Raw genomic sequence first — 12,956 nt, forward strand, 5'->3', positions numbered from 1 at the left:
ACAAACATTAAACATGATACGAGTAAAAGAATAACAGAACGGATTTTCCGGGAAAACTCTGGTTGATCCCCTAGGGATGCCTTTTGGATTAAAATGGCTAAAATTGACACTTTTGTGCTTATTAAAAAAAAAAAATTGATGCCTTGGATTTTCATAAAACTTTCTAAAAATTTGTAACCAACTGATTTCCATATAATTTTGTTTTTCTACACTTCACAATAACTCTTGGGTGTGCTCCAGGGGCTCTTTTAAGATTAATATAAACACTCCATTTTTGGGACTATTTTACCAAAATTTTCTGTGTATGTTTATTTAGTAGTTTTACATGGCACTGAACTCAAATTTAAATATGTTAAGGCCTTGGGGACTTTTGGGGCTAAATGGGGGAGGGGGGGGTCAAATGATGGACTTAGTAATTTCTTTTTTTGCATGGTGCAGAACTCAAATTTACATATGTTAAGGCCTAAAACTGCACTGTTTGTTTATTTTCACTAGGATTTGATGTCCCCTGGGGACTTTTGGAGCTAAATGGGGAGGGGGGAGGGAATGCTGAACTTAGTCATTTTTTTGTATGCCTCGTTCACTGTGTACTCGATTGGGGACCATGCATGCTTCACTTATTTTATGGAAATAGCCCGAGACAAGGCATGAATCCACTTGATGTAAAGAACTAAAAAGAATACTAGTTGAGGATCAAAACTAGTCAATGATTAGTGTTAGATAAATTTCAATCTAGAAAACAATTCTTTTCTCTTTTGTCAGAAACATCGCTCATGGAATGTGAATACAAAATAACAGAAACCAGAGTTATGAGGTTGTCAAAAGTAAACCCAAGGTCCACCTTCTACTCTACTAAATTATACTTACTACTTACTAGTAGAATTACAGATCAGCATGGGAATAGAACTGTTTGCAGATTTTCCTGTTATCTCTGCATTTTTATATAAAGCATATCTAAAGTGAATTTGTAGATTAACACCCGCTTCTGAATCATCGTCCCCACCCTTTCCACACAAAAAATGAGGTTCTACTTTTTGAGTGAGATTATGTTTGTCTTTGTTCATACGTCAAATCACTTCAATACCTCAGTATTCTTCATTGCTATAGCCTTCTTATACACTTGGATATTTGTTTACCAGCAATGCTTTAAGCAAACTACCTCTCCCTAACGTAATAAATAAAGATTAATTACAAAAAAAAGGGGCAAAAGCAGAGAAATAAAAGGACAAATAAGAAAAATTTCCAATCTCTGGCCACTCCCTTGCAAAACTTTCACAAAAACCACACGACTAGCTACAACCACTATAAACGATTTAAACCACTCTCTATCTGTGCTTAAATCTAAACGCAGATTCCATGAACAAAGCTTCTTTCCCAGAACAGCCAGCCTGTGGAACACTGTTCCGCTGTCCTGCTTCCCTGATGAATACAACATGTTAGCCTTCAAATCCTATGTAAACAAGTTCTTGTAGAGCCATCCCCATAAATAATCAACTTCTACCCAGTCTACACCACCATCTTACATTCATTAACCTTTATCCTCGAGTGGTCTTCTGGCCTTGATAAGTGGTGACTCCCAAGTAAAAAAGAAAATAAATAAAATGGAGGAAAAGAATAGAAAAGGGAGAAAAAAGAATGAAAATCAATAGAAAAAATAGAAGGAAAGAAAAAATAATAAAAAAAAAGGAAGAATAGGAAAAAATAAAGAAACAAAATCATAGAAAATAAGACAATAAAGCAAATAACGCCTACTGGCAAAATCTAATTAGAGTTTTTTTCCTTCCCTGTTGATTTCCAAGAGACAAATAAGAAGGCAATTGGATACTGACCAAAGGTCACCACAGATTTGTTGTATTGTCAGGACATTTCTTTATACAATTCTCAGAATTGTGTTGGCCATAACTGCTGACCTGCATAATAATCATTCGTCAGTTGCATGGTGATACTCATTAGTCATTTGAGATTTATACATTTTTCATTGTGATTAATATATAAAAAAAGAAAAATGGATCGACTATTCAGGCCTAGAAAAAGTGTAATTTTATGATCCAGCAACCATTGTTGATATCATTTACATCATGAAGTGTGTTGCTTATCCTGTTTTACCTCAACGATAAAAAATTGTAACTGCACAAAAACTTTATTATGTACATATTTGGTAGGTTAAATAAAAAAAAAGGCTGTACACCAAAATTTATACAACTGGCCAACTAGTAGATGGTCTGCAACAAAAAACGAAAACCGGTTTTCATCAAACGGAAATGGAATCATGTTGTCTTTTTTATGACGACAATTTATCATTCTACCTGGTATTATTAAAAAAATAATGCTGTGCATAAGCACCTATTTTCTTTATTTTCTTTTTACAAACAGTTTTAAATATTGAGTTGAGGAGTGTGAAAACAGCTTACTGGGCACTTCAGATATAAAATCAAATTCATTTCTCGAAAAATAAAAAGCAACAAGCCATATAAAAAGATAGAAGATATTTACATTCACGTACAATCTGAATGTTTATCTGATGCAAGTTTAAACGTTGATATGCTAGCTTTCATCAATTTAAAAATAACCAAATTAAGATGAAATTATAAAAATAACAACTCATGTTATAGTTTACAACTACATCCACAGAGTTTTTTTTTTTAGCTCTCTCCTTGCCAAAAATAAACACATTCTCAGGATTCCAATGTTTTCCTTAAGAGGATTTGACACAGGTTGTCAAGAGGACAAAAGCCGGTCAAAAAAAGGATGCAACACTCTTTCAGCCAAGGTTCCCTCAGTTAGTAGCTGGGGAAAGGAAAAAACATGTTACATACCCACATATTGAAATAAACAAATATATACACACACTTATTACATTAGCTAATTTCTTTTCTCTATTCTACAAAGAAAACAACTAAAGCATAAGGACAACAATGAAGACAAGACTCAGAATGTATGAACCAATAGCACAATTAAGACACATCTTATTAGGTATGAACCAATAGCATAATTAAGACACATCTTATTAGGTATGAACCAATAGCACAATTAAGACATCTTATTAGGTATGAACCAATAGTACAACAACGAAGACACATTTTAGAACATATGAACCAATAGCACAATTAAGACATCTCATGTATGAACCAATAAGATGCGTTTGAAAATGTATGAACCAATGGCACAACAATAAAGACACATAAAAAAAAATAAAGATGTGTCATAGAACATTTGAACCAATAGCACAACAATAAAGATGCATCTCAAAATGTATGAACCAATATCACAAAAATAAAAATGCATCTCAGAACATTTGAACCAATAGCGCAGCAATAAAGATGCATCTCAGAACATAAACTAAATTCACAACAATAAAGACACATCTTAGAACATATAAACCAATAGCACAACAATAAAGACGTGTCTCAGAATATATGAACCAATAACAATAATAAAGATGCATCTCAAAATGTATGAACCAATAGCAAAACAATTGACATGCCTAAAAAAATATGAACCGATAACATGTGATAACAACCACAAACTAACTGTAGACGTCCTCCAATGTTAGAGAGTCTTCTACTCTGATAGTTTCTTCCCTCGGACAGCTAAACTTTGAAATTACTCCCTTATTTCTTGCTTCCATGACTGTACTAACATGCAAAAATTTAAAGATAATTTGAATAGACATCTCGCTGTTCAACTCTCCACTTAGAATGTGTGAAATACATTGAATATATTAATAACTTATCTTTCAGATTAGCAAAATAAAAAAAAATTTTTTAAATCATATACTTTCATTATTTTTGCAAAAAACATTACTTTTAAATCTTAGAAAAAAAAATTAATAATTTTCTTTTAGTGAGCCCAATATTGCTAATATACCATTAAATAGGAAATGCTTTGAAGAATCGATACCAAAACAGAAAAGAAAAAAATTGATAAATAACTGCGCATTTTGCTAAAAATATGATAATTTCTTTCTGCAATTTTTTTGTTTATTCACCTATGGTGGCCCAACCATGATAGAAGATGCAGGAGTTATCTTCAACACATACGACACATAGCATTCCCAAAATGGTCACTCATCTGGTACTAGCCAGCCTCATCGTTGCTTAACTTCAGGAGTTATATAGACAACACACATATATATATATATATATATATATATATATATATATATATATATATATATATATCGCTTATGAAAAAAAAAGAATAACCCTTTCATTTAATCGTCAAATCAAACATTAAAAATACATGGCTAAATATAGTTTAGTCCTCTCCAGGCCTTCATACTTAATTTTAAACTATCATTAAATTTTGTTTTTTATTAATTTCACTACACAACTTGATAGAGTGATATAAAAAGTTGGAATTATTTGAAATTCAGGTTCTTATGAAATCATTCTATATCTTATTTAGATGAAATTCTTTTAAAAAATATTTTTAAATAATTTTTTATTTGGTTCAAAAACCTTTTTAAAAATATTTTAATGTATTAGCGATCCAAACAAAAATAGCAGTGAATGGTGTGGTTTTGGAAAAAATTTTAATTTAAAATTCTATTAAAAATAGAAAAAGTTTTATATTATTCTGCTTTTCATATAAACTTCAAGCTTTTCTCTATCTGGGAAAAAAAGTTGTTCAAGAATAATGGATTTTAATAGATTTTAATTTGTTTAAAAAAAAAACAACTGATTTTTCTTTCACTTTTTGGCCGTACTTAGATTTATCCAACTTACTGGTGATGCACAGTAGACTGATTGGCTGTGCTGAGATGCAGAGAACTAATCTCCAATATTTTTAAATACTGGGCACATCAACGAAGTCTACTAAAGTGGTAAAAAGCATTTTCCTTTAATCAAGAGTTGACAAGCTTTGTAAGGATAGGAGCTACTTCCGAGTTGCAGTTTCTTGAATACTATGACTGAAATGTTGTTGGACTAGTTATCTTGTTAGCAAAAAGTTTGCTGATAAGTTTGTAAACATCCTGGACAGTTATTTGGATGTAGCCTAGATTTTTCATCATGAGGGAGGTAAATTCTGGGTGTAGGTGACCCTGCTATGTTATAAAATAAGCAAACTAACATTTATATTTGTGGATTAATTATGAAGTAAAAATTAATTTGAAAATTAAATTTCTACAGAAATTTCTAGCTTCACTTCTCATAACTCAGCTTTAAAAGAAAAGACTTACAAAGGATGTATATAGATTTTCATTTTAAATCAAAGGAAATTTCAAATTAGAGGAATATATATATTTTTTTTAATCAAAAGAATTTATTTTTTTTATACATATATATATTTTTTTTTAATCAGAGAAAAATCTTTGCACTTACTTCAAGAAAAGATATCCAGCTATTAATGATCTGAAAAAAATTAAAAAATAAAAACAAAAGTTATTGTGGATCTGTTTTTTTTTGCTTTTTTTTTTAATTAATTTTTCTTTGTTAGGAGGACCCGTTAACCAGTGTTGTCTGGTGGTAGTATGCCTCCTCCCCTTCCTGGTAAAAAATTAAAGTACGGCTGTGGTTGTTGTTGCCCAACCCCAACATCCTCATGTTAAGAATGGCTTTCGGAATAGACACCCCATTTTGTGAGTAGGGTGGGGTTGAAAATAAATTTGCCTGAAATGTGACTTTGATAATCGCTGCCAGGATTCGAACGCGCAAATACTATGGACCAACAAAAAAATTGGTGGTTGCAGTGCTGGTCAGCCCACGCATACTAATCTCGGGGGCAGGGTATCGTTCAGGGTATGCTATTTTTGTTGGCAATACTTGAGTTTAGGTGGCAAAATACTCTCGAACCCTCTATCACTTAAAAGGAACTAAAGTCACCTGTACGTTACCATGTCAACATGTAAATGATATTTCAGAAAGTGACAGTTTTAAACAAACCTCAAAAAAGAAATAATATGTAAACCTTTTTAAATTTTAATTTTAGACAACAGAAACAGAATTTTTTTATAATTTTGTAAGAAATATTGTTCACAAGCATTTTTCAATATATATATACCTAAAAGAAAAGAAAATTGGGGGAAACCAGGCAAAAACAATTTATTTTGGTTTGTGACCTATTTGCATTTGAAAATAAAAACAAAATATTTTATATTAGTTATTACCAAGCCATAAGAAAAAAAAACAAGAAAAAACAAAAAAGTAAAAATAACCTCCTAAAAAAAATGAAAATAGAAGCGAGTATCCATGCGAGGCCCTCCCTCCAAAGAAAGAAAGAAAAAATTAGCCGCATTAGCCAGGCTCAAACGTGTAACACTAAGAGGAAAAGTAGGTGAAAAAAAAAAGGAAACGATTTAGTCAATTGGCCTACGGTGAACTTACGTTACAGGCCTTCGGAATAACGGCTATAAAACATACGTATCATAAGGTGGTTGCCATAACTAACTCCTCTTTGCAAAGAACGGGTCAGCTGATGGTGAAAATGTTTTCAGGGTTTGTTGCATGTGTCGAAAGTTGAAAGTATATAGATGAAAAAAATGGGTTCAAACGAACTTTTATATAATAAATTTTTTTTTAATAAAGGAAAGGAAGCAATTGATTTATTTGTGGTTTACTTTAGCATGGCTACGATGTTGACAACGCTTCTCTGTGTCCCCCTCTCTCTCTCTCGATTTCTTTCTCTCTCTATCACTATATCTGTGTATATTAGTTTCCATACTGTCGTGTTCACACGCTCTTCTCGAAAACCTCCAATTTCATGAGTACATTTTTCTATCCATGCAGAAATCGTAAATTGTAGCAAACATTAAAAGAAGTAAAGGAAGAATTGTATTCATATAAATAAAAACAAACAATTGAATTGTGGTTTACTTTAGCATGGCTATGATGTTGACGCTTCTCTCTCTCCCTTTCTATCTCTCTTTATCTTTCTTTCTATAACCATATCTGTGTATATCAGTGTCCATACTGCTGCGTTTGCTTGTTCTTATCGAAAACCTCTAATGCTGAAAGCGTAAAGTGTAGTAAACAGCAAAATAAGTAAACGAAGCATTGTATTCATATAAAGTAACAAAAAACAATTGGTTTGTTTTTGGCTATAACGATTGTAGCACGTGGAGAGAGCGGCCATATTTGTATAGGTCTAGCATGTTCGTTTATTTAAGATGTGTAATCTCGAATAAGTGATTCGTCAGAGAGCAACCAATGAGATTGGCCAGAAATTGTAGGGAGAAATTATTATTTTTGAACTGTGGAAAGGAAAGATAATGGTTTGTCTATGAGTTCATGATCCAGTTACGAAGACAGACAAGGAAGTACATGTATAATGTGTATATTTATACCAGGTGTAGATTGGTGGCAGTGAGAGTACTTTAAAATTAGGGTGAAAAATAGTATCTACTTCCTCTAAAGATCGGACGATTGTAATGATGGCGCTCCTAGGATACAATGTAGGCTTGTATTATAACGATTAAATACGTCTAAAATGTCATTCTAAAGTTAATTAAGATAGTGGCTAATAGTGTAGACATACATTTGCATGTGGCATCAGCTGTTGTGAACCTATGGTACTTTTGTGCAGATGGGAATTTCTGCAATCAAAATATTATGCTTCTTTAGACATCTTATATTTTAATCATTAATTTCGTTTCAACTTTTGATAATAAAAAAAACACACTGACACAAAATTGTGTATTTCAATATAAGAATCAAAATAAACTAAAACATTTTGTAGAAATTTCCAAGTATGATTTCAATTGTGTTTAATAAATGGAAGAATCTATGGCAATAAATTATGACTACACAAATACAAACGTATTTCAATCAAAGATATCATCATGCTATTCATTTGACTACTTTATTTTTTAAAGAGAATCACCACTTATCAGGACCCGATAGCCACTCGAGTATAAGGCTTAATAAATGTAAAGCTGTAGTTTAGTAATCGGTAATGTGTAGATTGGGTAGAATAAAGATTATTTAAAGGAACAGCTCAACAAGAATTTGTTTACATTGGACTTGAAGACAAAAATATTATAGTCAGCTGGAAAGCAGGCCAGTGAAATAGTGTTTCATAGGTGGGCTGTTATAGGAAAGAAGCTTTCTTCATGGAATCTGCATTCACATTTAGGTACATATAGAGTGGAGGAAATTATTGATAGTGGTTGTAGCTAATTGAGTGTTTTTTGTGAAGGTTTGGCAAGGAGGGACCATAGATTGGAGCACTTGCCATGAAAATAACGATAGAGTAGAGACAGGCTCGCAATGTCTCCTTTTGTAGGAAAAAGGTTGGAGAGAAGAGAAAAGGGCATCACCTAATAGATTTCGAAGCCAGTTTTTAACTTTAACACGGCAAGATAGAGTTCCTGCCCAGATGTGACAACAATACTCCATTCTAAGACGTTCTTGACTCTTATACAGATAGAGAATTATATAGACAGTGAGATATTTACCGGAGCAGTAGAATGATCCAATCATTTATCCAGCAATCTTGGCAACAGATTTGATGTATGTGTTCCATTTCAAATCAAGAGTGAAAGTCCGACTCAGAAACTTGTCAAGACATGGTTCTTCCCTAAGACGAGAGTAATTCATTTAAATTTGGGCTAGGTGGGGGTCAGATCGATTATGATGAAAAGAGAGAAACTTTGTTTTTGATGTATTAAAATTGACCAGCCATCTTTTTCCCCATTGCACCACATGCTCAAGATCAGAAGAGAGAGAATCAGAAAGATCTTGGTTATTGCTGGCCTTTGAAGTGTTGCCATAGATTGTGGTATTATCTGCATAAATGTCTACGAATGATCTACTAATGTGATTTTAGAGATCATTGATGAAGATCAAGAAGAGAGCTGGGCTCAGGATAGGACCCTAATGGATGCCAGTGTTGATATTATGAGCTTCTGGTTGCTGATCAATGACTACTCTTATAAACCTATCAGAGAGAAGGGATTTAATAACTGAGAGGACATTTCCAGCTGTTCCATAGCTGAAAATCTTGTGAAGTAAACTTTTATGCCATATCCTATCAAAAGCCTTGGATATCTCAAGAGTTATTGCTCTATAAATGAAGCCTGTGTCAAGAGATTCACTAATCTTGTGTGATTATTAGCAGAACAGAAACCATATTGCATGTCACTAAATAGGTTATTTCTGCTATCACAGATTCCAGCACTTTATTCATGACACACAGAAGGCTGATGACCGATCTCCCGAATTTTTACATATGGATCAGACTGATGAAGTTTTTCCAGGTTGTTGGGAAGCATTTCTCCTAAAGGCAACGTTTAAACAGCTTTGTAAGTTTGGGAGCCAGTTTCGGTTGAAGCTTTTTGAGCACTATGGTTGAAATGCTATCAAGACCAGTTGCTTTACTGGAATCAACGTCTTTGATAAACTTGACAACATCATGCACAGATATTTGTATGTTGTATAGCATATTTTCAGACACAGGTGGAAATATTGGGGATAGGCAACCATGGTTGAAAAGGGTAGTATTTGCTGTGAAGATTTGGCAAAGAGTTTTACTTTGTCAAATGCTGATGAAATTACCTCAGGTCGATTGATGATGGTAGGGATAGAGGACACACCCTATTTGTTATTTGCCAAAACTTGTAAGAACCAAGTCACTGCTCAGTTACTTTAAACTTAACATACTGAGCATACAAATCTCTTGCATTCTTTATTATTCTTTTACAGTTGTTGTTAGCAGTCCAAAAGTTGGCGTTAGTTTCATAACATCTATTTCGTTGAAAGCAATGAAAATAGTGGTTTCTGTGTGCAATGGCAGCGGCATATTCTGGAGTGAACCATGGCTGGCTGTTGGACTTTTGCTGGAATTTCTTGGAGAGTATAAAGTGGTCTATACCAACAATTAACCATTCTATCAGGTCAGAAACTATAGAGGATATGGTCTTTAAATATATCTGCTATAAATGTTTGGAAGTTACCCCAATCAGCTATAGAGTATCGATATACAGTACATCTGATAACTTATTACATTTGATCGGAAAATCCCAATGGAGACAATACAGAGGATGAGCACAATTCTGGGGCAAGTTGTAAGAAAAAGGTTAAGGAGACTTGCATACTGCCTGTTAGTGTCAGGCATACAAGTAGTTTCATGAACAATTTGTGTTAGTTCATAAGCAATCGAGAAATCATTGCAGTACCTCCCCTCATCATCCGTTGTGCTTGAGCAGACCACCCATTCAACATTTGAACACTGATGTCTTCACAGATGTGAATGTTAGCCAAGGGATGAGCAGACAGAATGTGGTCAATTTTCTCAGAAATACTCTCAATGGTAGTAACTCTGCTGTTATGGGCATGATAGAGGGAAAATATGAATTTGTTGCCATGAACCAGTGCTACTCTAACGCCCATATAGGGCAACTTAGGATCTTCTCTGGAGATATTTCTACCACATGGAAAGCCATTTCTAATGTAGAAACATATTCCATGCCCATAACGATTTTAGAGGTCAGATTTGGGGGTCACTTGAGTATCCTTTAATCACACTCATCTAAGGAATCAGTCAGACCAATGCTAGTTTCACACAAGTCAGGTTTAGTCTCCTGTAATTGGATTTCAACCTCTGAAAGGTTGGAATGTAGACCCCCGATATTGGAGAAGGAGACCTGGTAGTGGGGTTCTACGTTGGAGTTCTGGGTTTAATCTTGCATTGTTTCTTGAGATTTTACATTTTTGAGTACGGAGATATGTAGAAGAGGTTGGCAGAGTTGATAAAGCAGAGCAGAGATGAAAAAAAGGGAACGAAGAATGATTTTTGCAGACCATGTAGAGGAAAAGTTGTAACATTAACCACTAGTATAGCATCGAGAGGCCCTACCAGAAGCTACTGCATGGTCCAGAATCCATTTATCAAAGAGCAATATAGCAGACCCAGTACTTTTTTTTTTTTAGAAAGTGGTCACCACTTATCAAGGCCCAGAAGCAACTCGGGGATAAGGGTTATTGCGAAAATAAGGAAATTTCAAGTGACTGCTCTGGAAAGACTGCCGGCCTTGTATACAGCTTTTTGTTCTCCTTTTGTCAGAAACATTGTTCACTGTAAATAAGGACCGAGGGACAAAATAGGGGAAGCAAGAGTTTCGGGGTGACCGAAAACACATCCACAATGCGTTTTCTACTTACCTTTAAAAATAAAAAAATAAAATAAAAACTAAATAATATAAGTTCAAATAAGGGCTCTATTTTTTATGAGAAAGAATGGCAGCAGGTTTTCCTCTCATTAAAAGACTTTTTAGGAGAAAAGATGCGTTACGGATTTCAAATATATATATATATAGAGAGAGAGAGAGAGACTTGACTTTAAATAAGTACTTTATGCCAAATTGATGGTTCAATATGGTTAAATTTGTTTCATTTGGCATTAAATACGGATCCATATAAATCCCTAACTATGTATCACACAGATACCATAATACTTTGTTCGCTGCACTTTATCATAACAAATGTCCCTACAAAATTTCAGGCAGATCGAACCAGTAGTTTCTAAGAAAAAGTGTAATAAACAGACAGACGGAGAGAAATATAATATAGATGTATTATTGACTTGTTTTTATTTTCTGTTTTACATCAACACGTTTAGGGATACTCAACACTAAAACAATATCTATTGAATTAAATTCCACTGAAATCAATAAAAAAAAATAAATAAATATGGAGTAAATGCAATTATTTAGGGAATTTTTTCCAGGGTATAACTTAAAAAAAAAAAAAAAAAAAAAAGCTGCATCAAAGGGAGATTATGAATTCATCGCTCATATTTGAGGGAGATGAAACTGTTAAGAAAATAAAGATGATGCTCAATATAAAATCTGGATTAGGGAAATGGAAAAGTTTTTTTCTCTTAACGAAAAACTGTAGAAGAGAAAAAACTATTTCATTTATCACATTTTAGATGACAAAAACCAAAGATATGAAAAATATGAAAAGCACAAATATATATATATATATATATATATATATATATATTTGTGCTTTTCATATTTTTTTAACAAAGTTTTAAAGAAAAGCACTTTTTTATGTGTTTTTCATGCACTTTTTTTTTCTTTATTTTTGTAACTCATGTAAAGTAAACTTTTTTTTTTTTTGTGAACATTTTTTTTCTTGTAGCGTGGGGCTGGGCAACCGATACTTTTTAATTAAATCAAGACAACCGGGATATTCCCTTAGGACTAGGTCGACTTTTCTACGGTCGCATCCGACACTGTCAAAGTGGGGTGAGAAGAGAAAATGGATGTGGAAGAAACTTTGCCAATCGGGTAGCTTTCCGATATATGGTTTAAGATGCAGACAAAAGGATCATTACCAAATTTCTGTCTCCACATAAACCTGAAAAGATAACTGTTGAGAAGCTTCCGACTGGTCCTGTTGACCCCCCCCCCTCCCCAAGATCGTCTGCTCCTTTGCTACGCATTAATCGGCGTCTTACATCAGATTATAGTTAAACCCAAGCGCAGGAACGTCATGTTCTGAGCAAAACCAAGCAGCCAATTAGTTACGTCTGGTTCATATTCTGCACAAGTACCAAAAAAAAAAAAAAAAAAGAATTTGATCATGTAAAGAAGTAGCAGAAGAATTGGTGAAAACTATGACTATTTTAAACACCTTCCCCTACCAATAATTTTACAAAATACATTTAATAAAAAAAAAAAAAAAAAGATATTAACTCTGACATATTTTTAGGAGAATGATGAAAACTATGGAATTTAATTTTATCTTTTTAATATCCACATCTGTTTCTTATGATTAATGCTTGTATGAATAAACCGATTGTAAACATATGTTTTTTTTTTCTTTTTTAATTATTCTATTAGCAAATATGTGCATCCTTGTAAGTATGAGTATTTAACAGTTTCTATAGATGAGTCATTTTTTATTTGAACTAAGAGTTTTCTCATTGTTCAGTGAAGTTATGGGGAAGAGACTTGTTGGAGATTGCCATTTTGTTGTAATATCGCTACTTAGTTTGCTAAAAAGAAAAGT

The 12,956-nt window shown here is 33.3% G+C and overlaps 1 protein-coding gene across 4 annotated transcripts in view; it reads right to left on the reverse strand.

Annotated features, from left to right (window-relative positions):
• Positions 1 to 12,956, reverse strand: part of LOC145284455 (uncharacterized) — a 235,522-nt gene that overhangs the window by 195,465 nt on the left and 27,101 nt on the right. For 3 of the 4 annotated variants that reach the window (XR_013868829.1, XR_013868831.1, XM_080133281.1), the window contains exon 2: positions 5,325 to 5,354. The exons of the other annotated variant lie outside the window; for it this stretch is intronic. The gene's annotated coding sequence lies outside the window, so the exon portion shown is untranslated. The remainder of the gene's footprint in view (positions 1 to 5,324; positions 5,355 to 12,956) is intronic. 4 annotated transcript variants of the gene reach the window in all.

Source organism: Euprymna scolopes, chromosome 9, assembly GCF_053919585.1.
Source record: "Euprymna scolopes isolate OS-2025 chromosome 9, ASM5391958v1, whole genome shotgun sequence".
Classification (NCBI taxonomy): Eukaryota; Metazoa; Mollusca; class Cephalopoda; order Sepiida; family Sepiolidae; genus Euprymna; species Euprymna scolopes.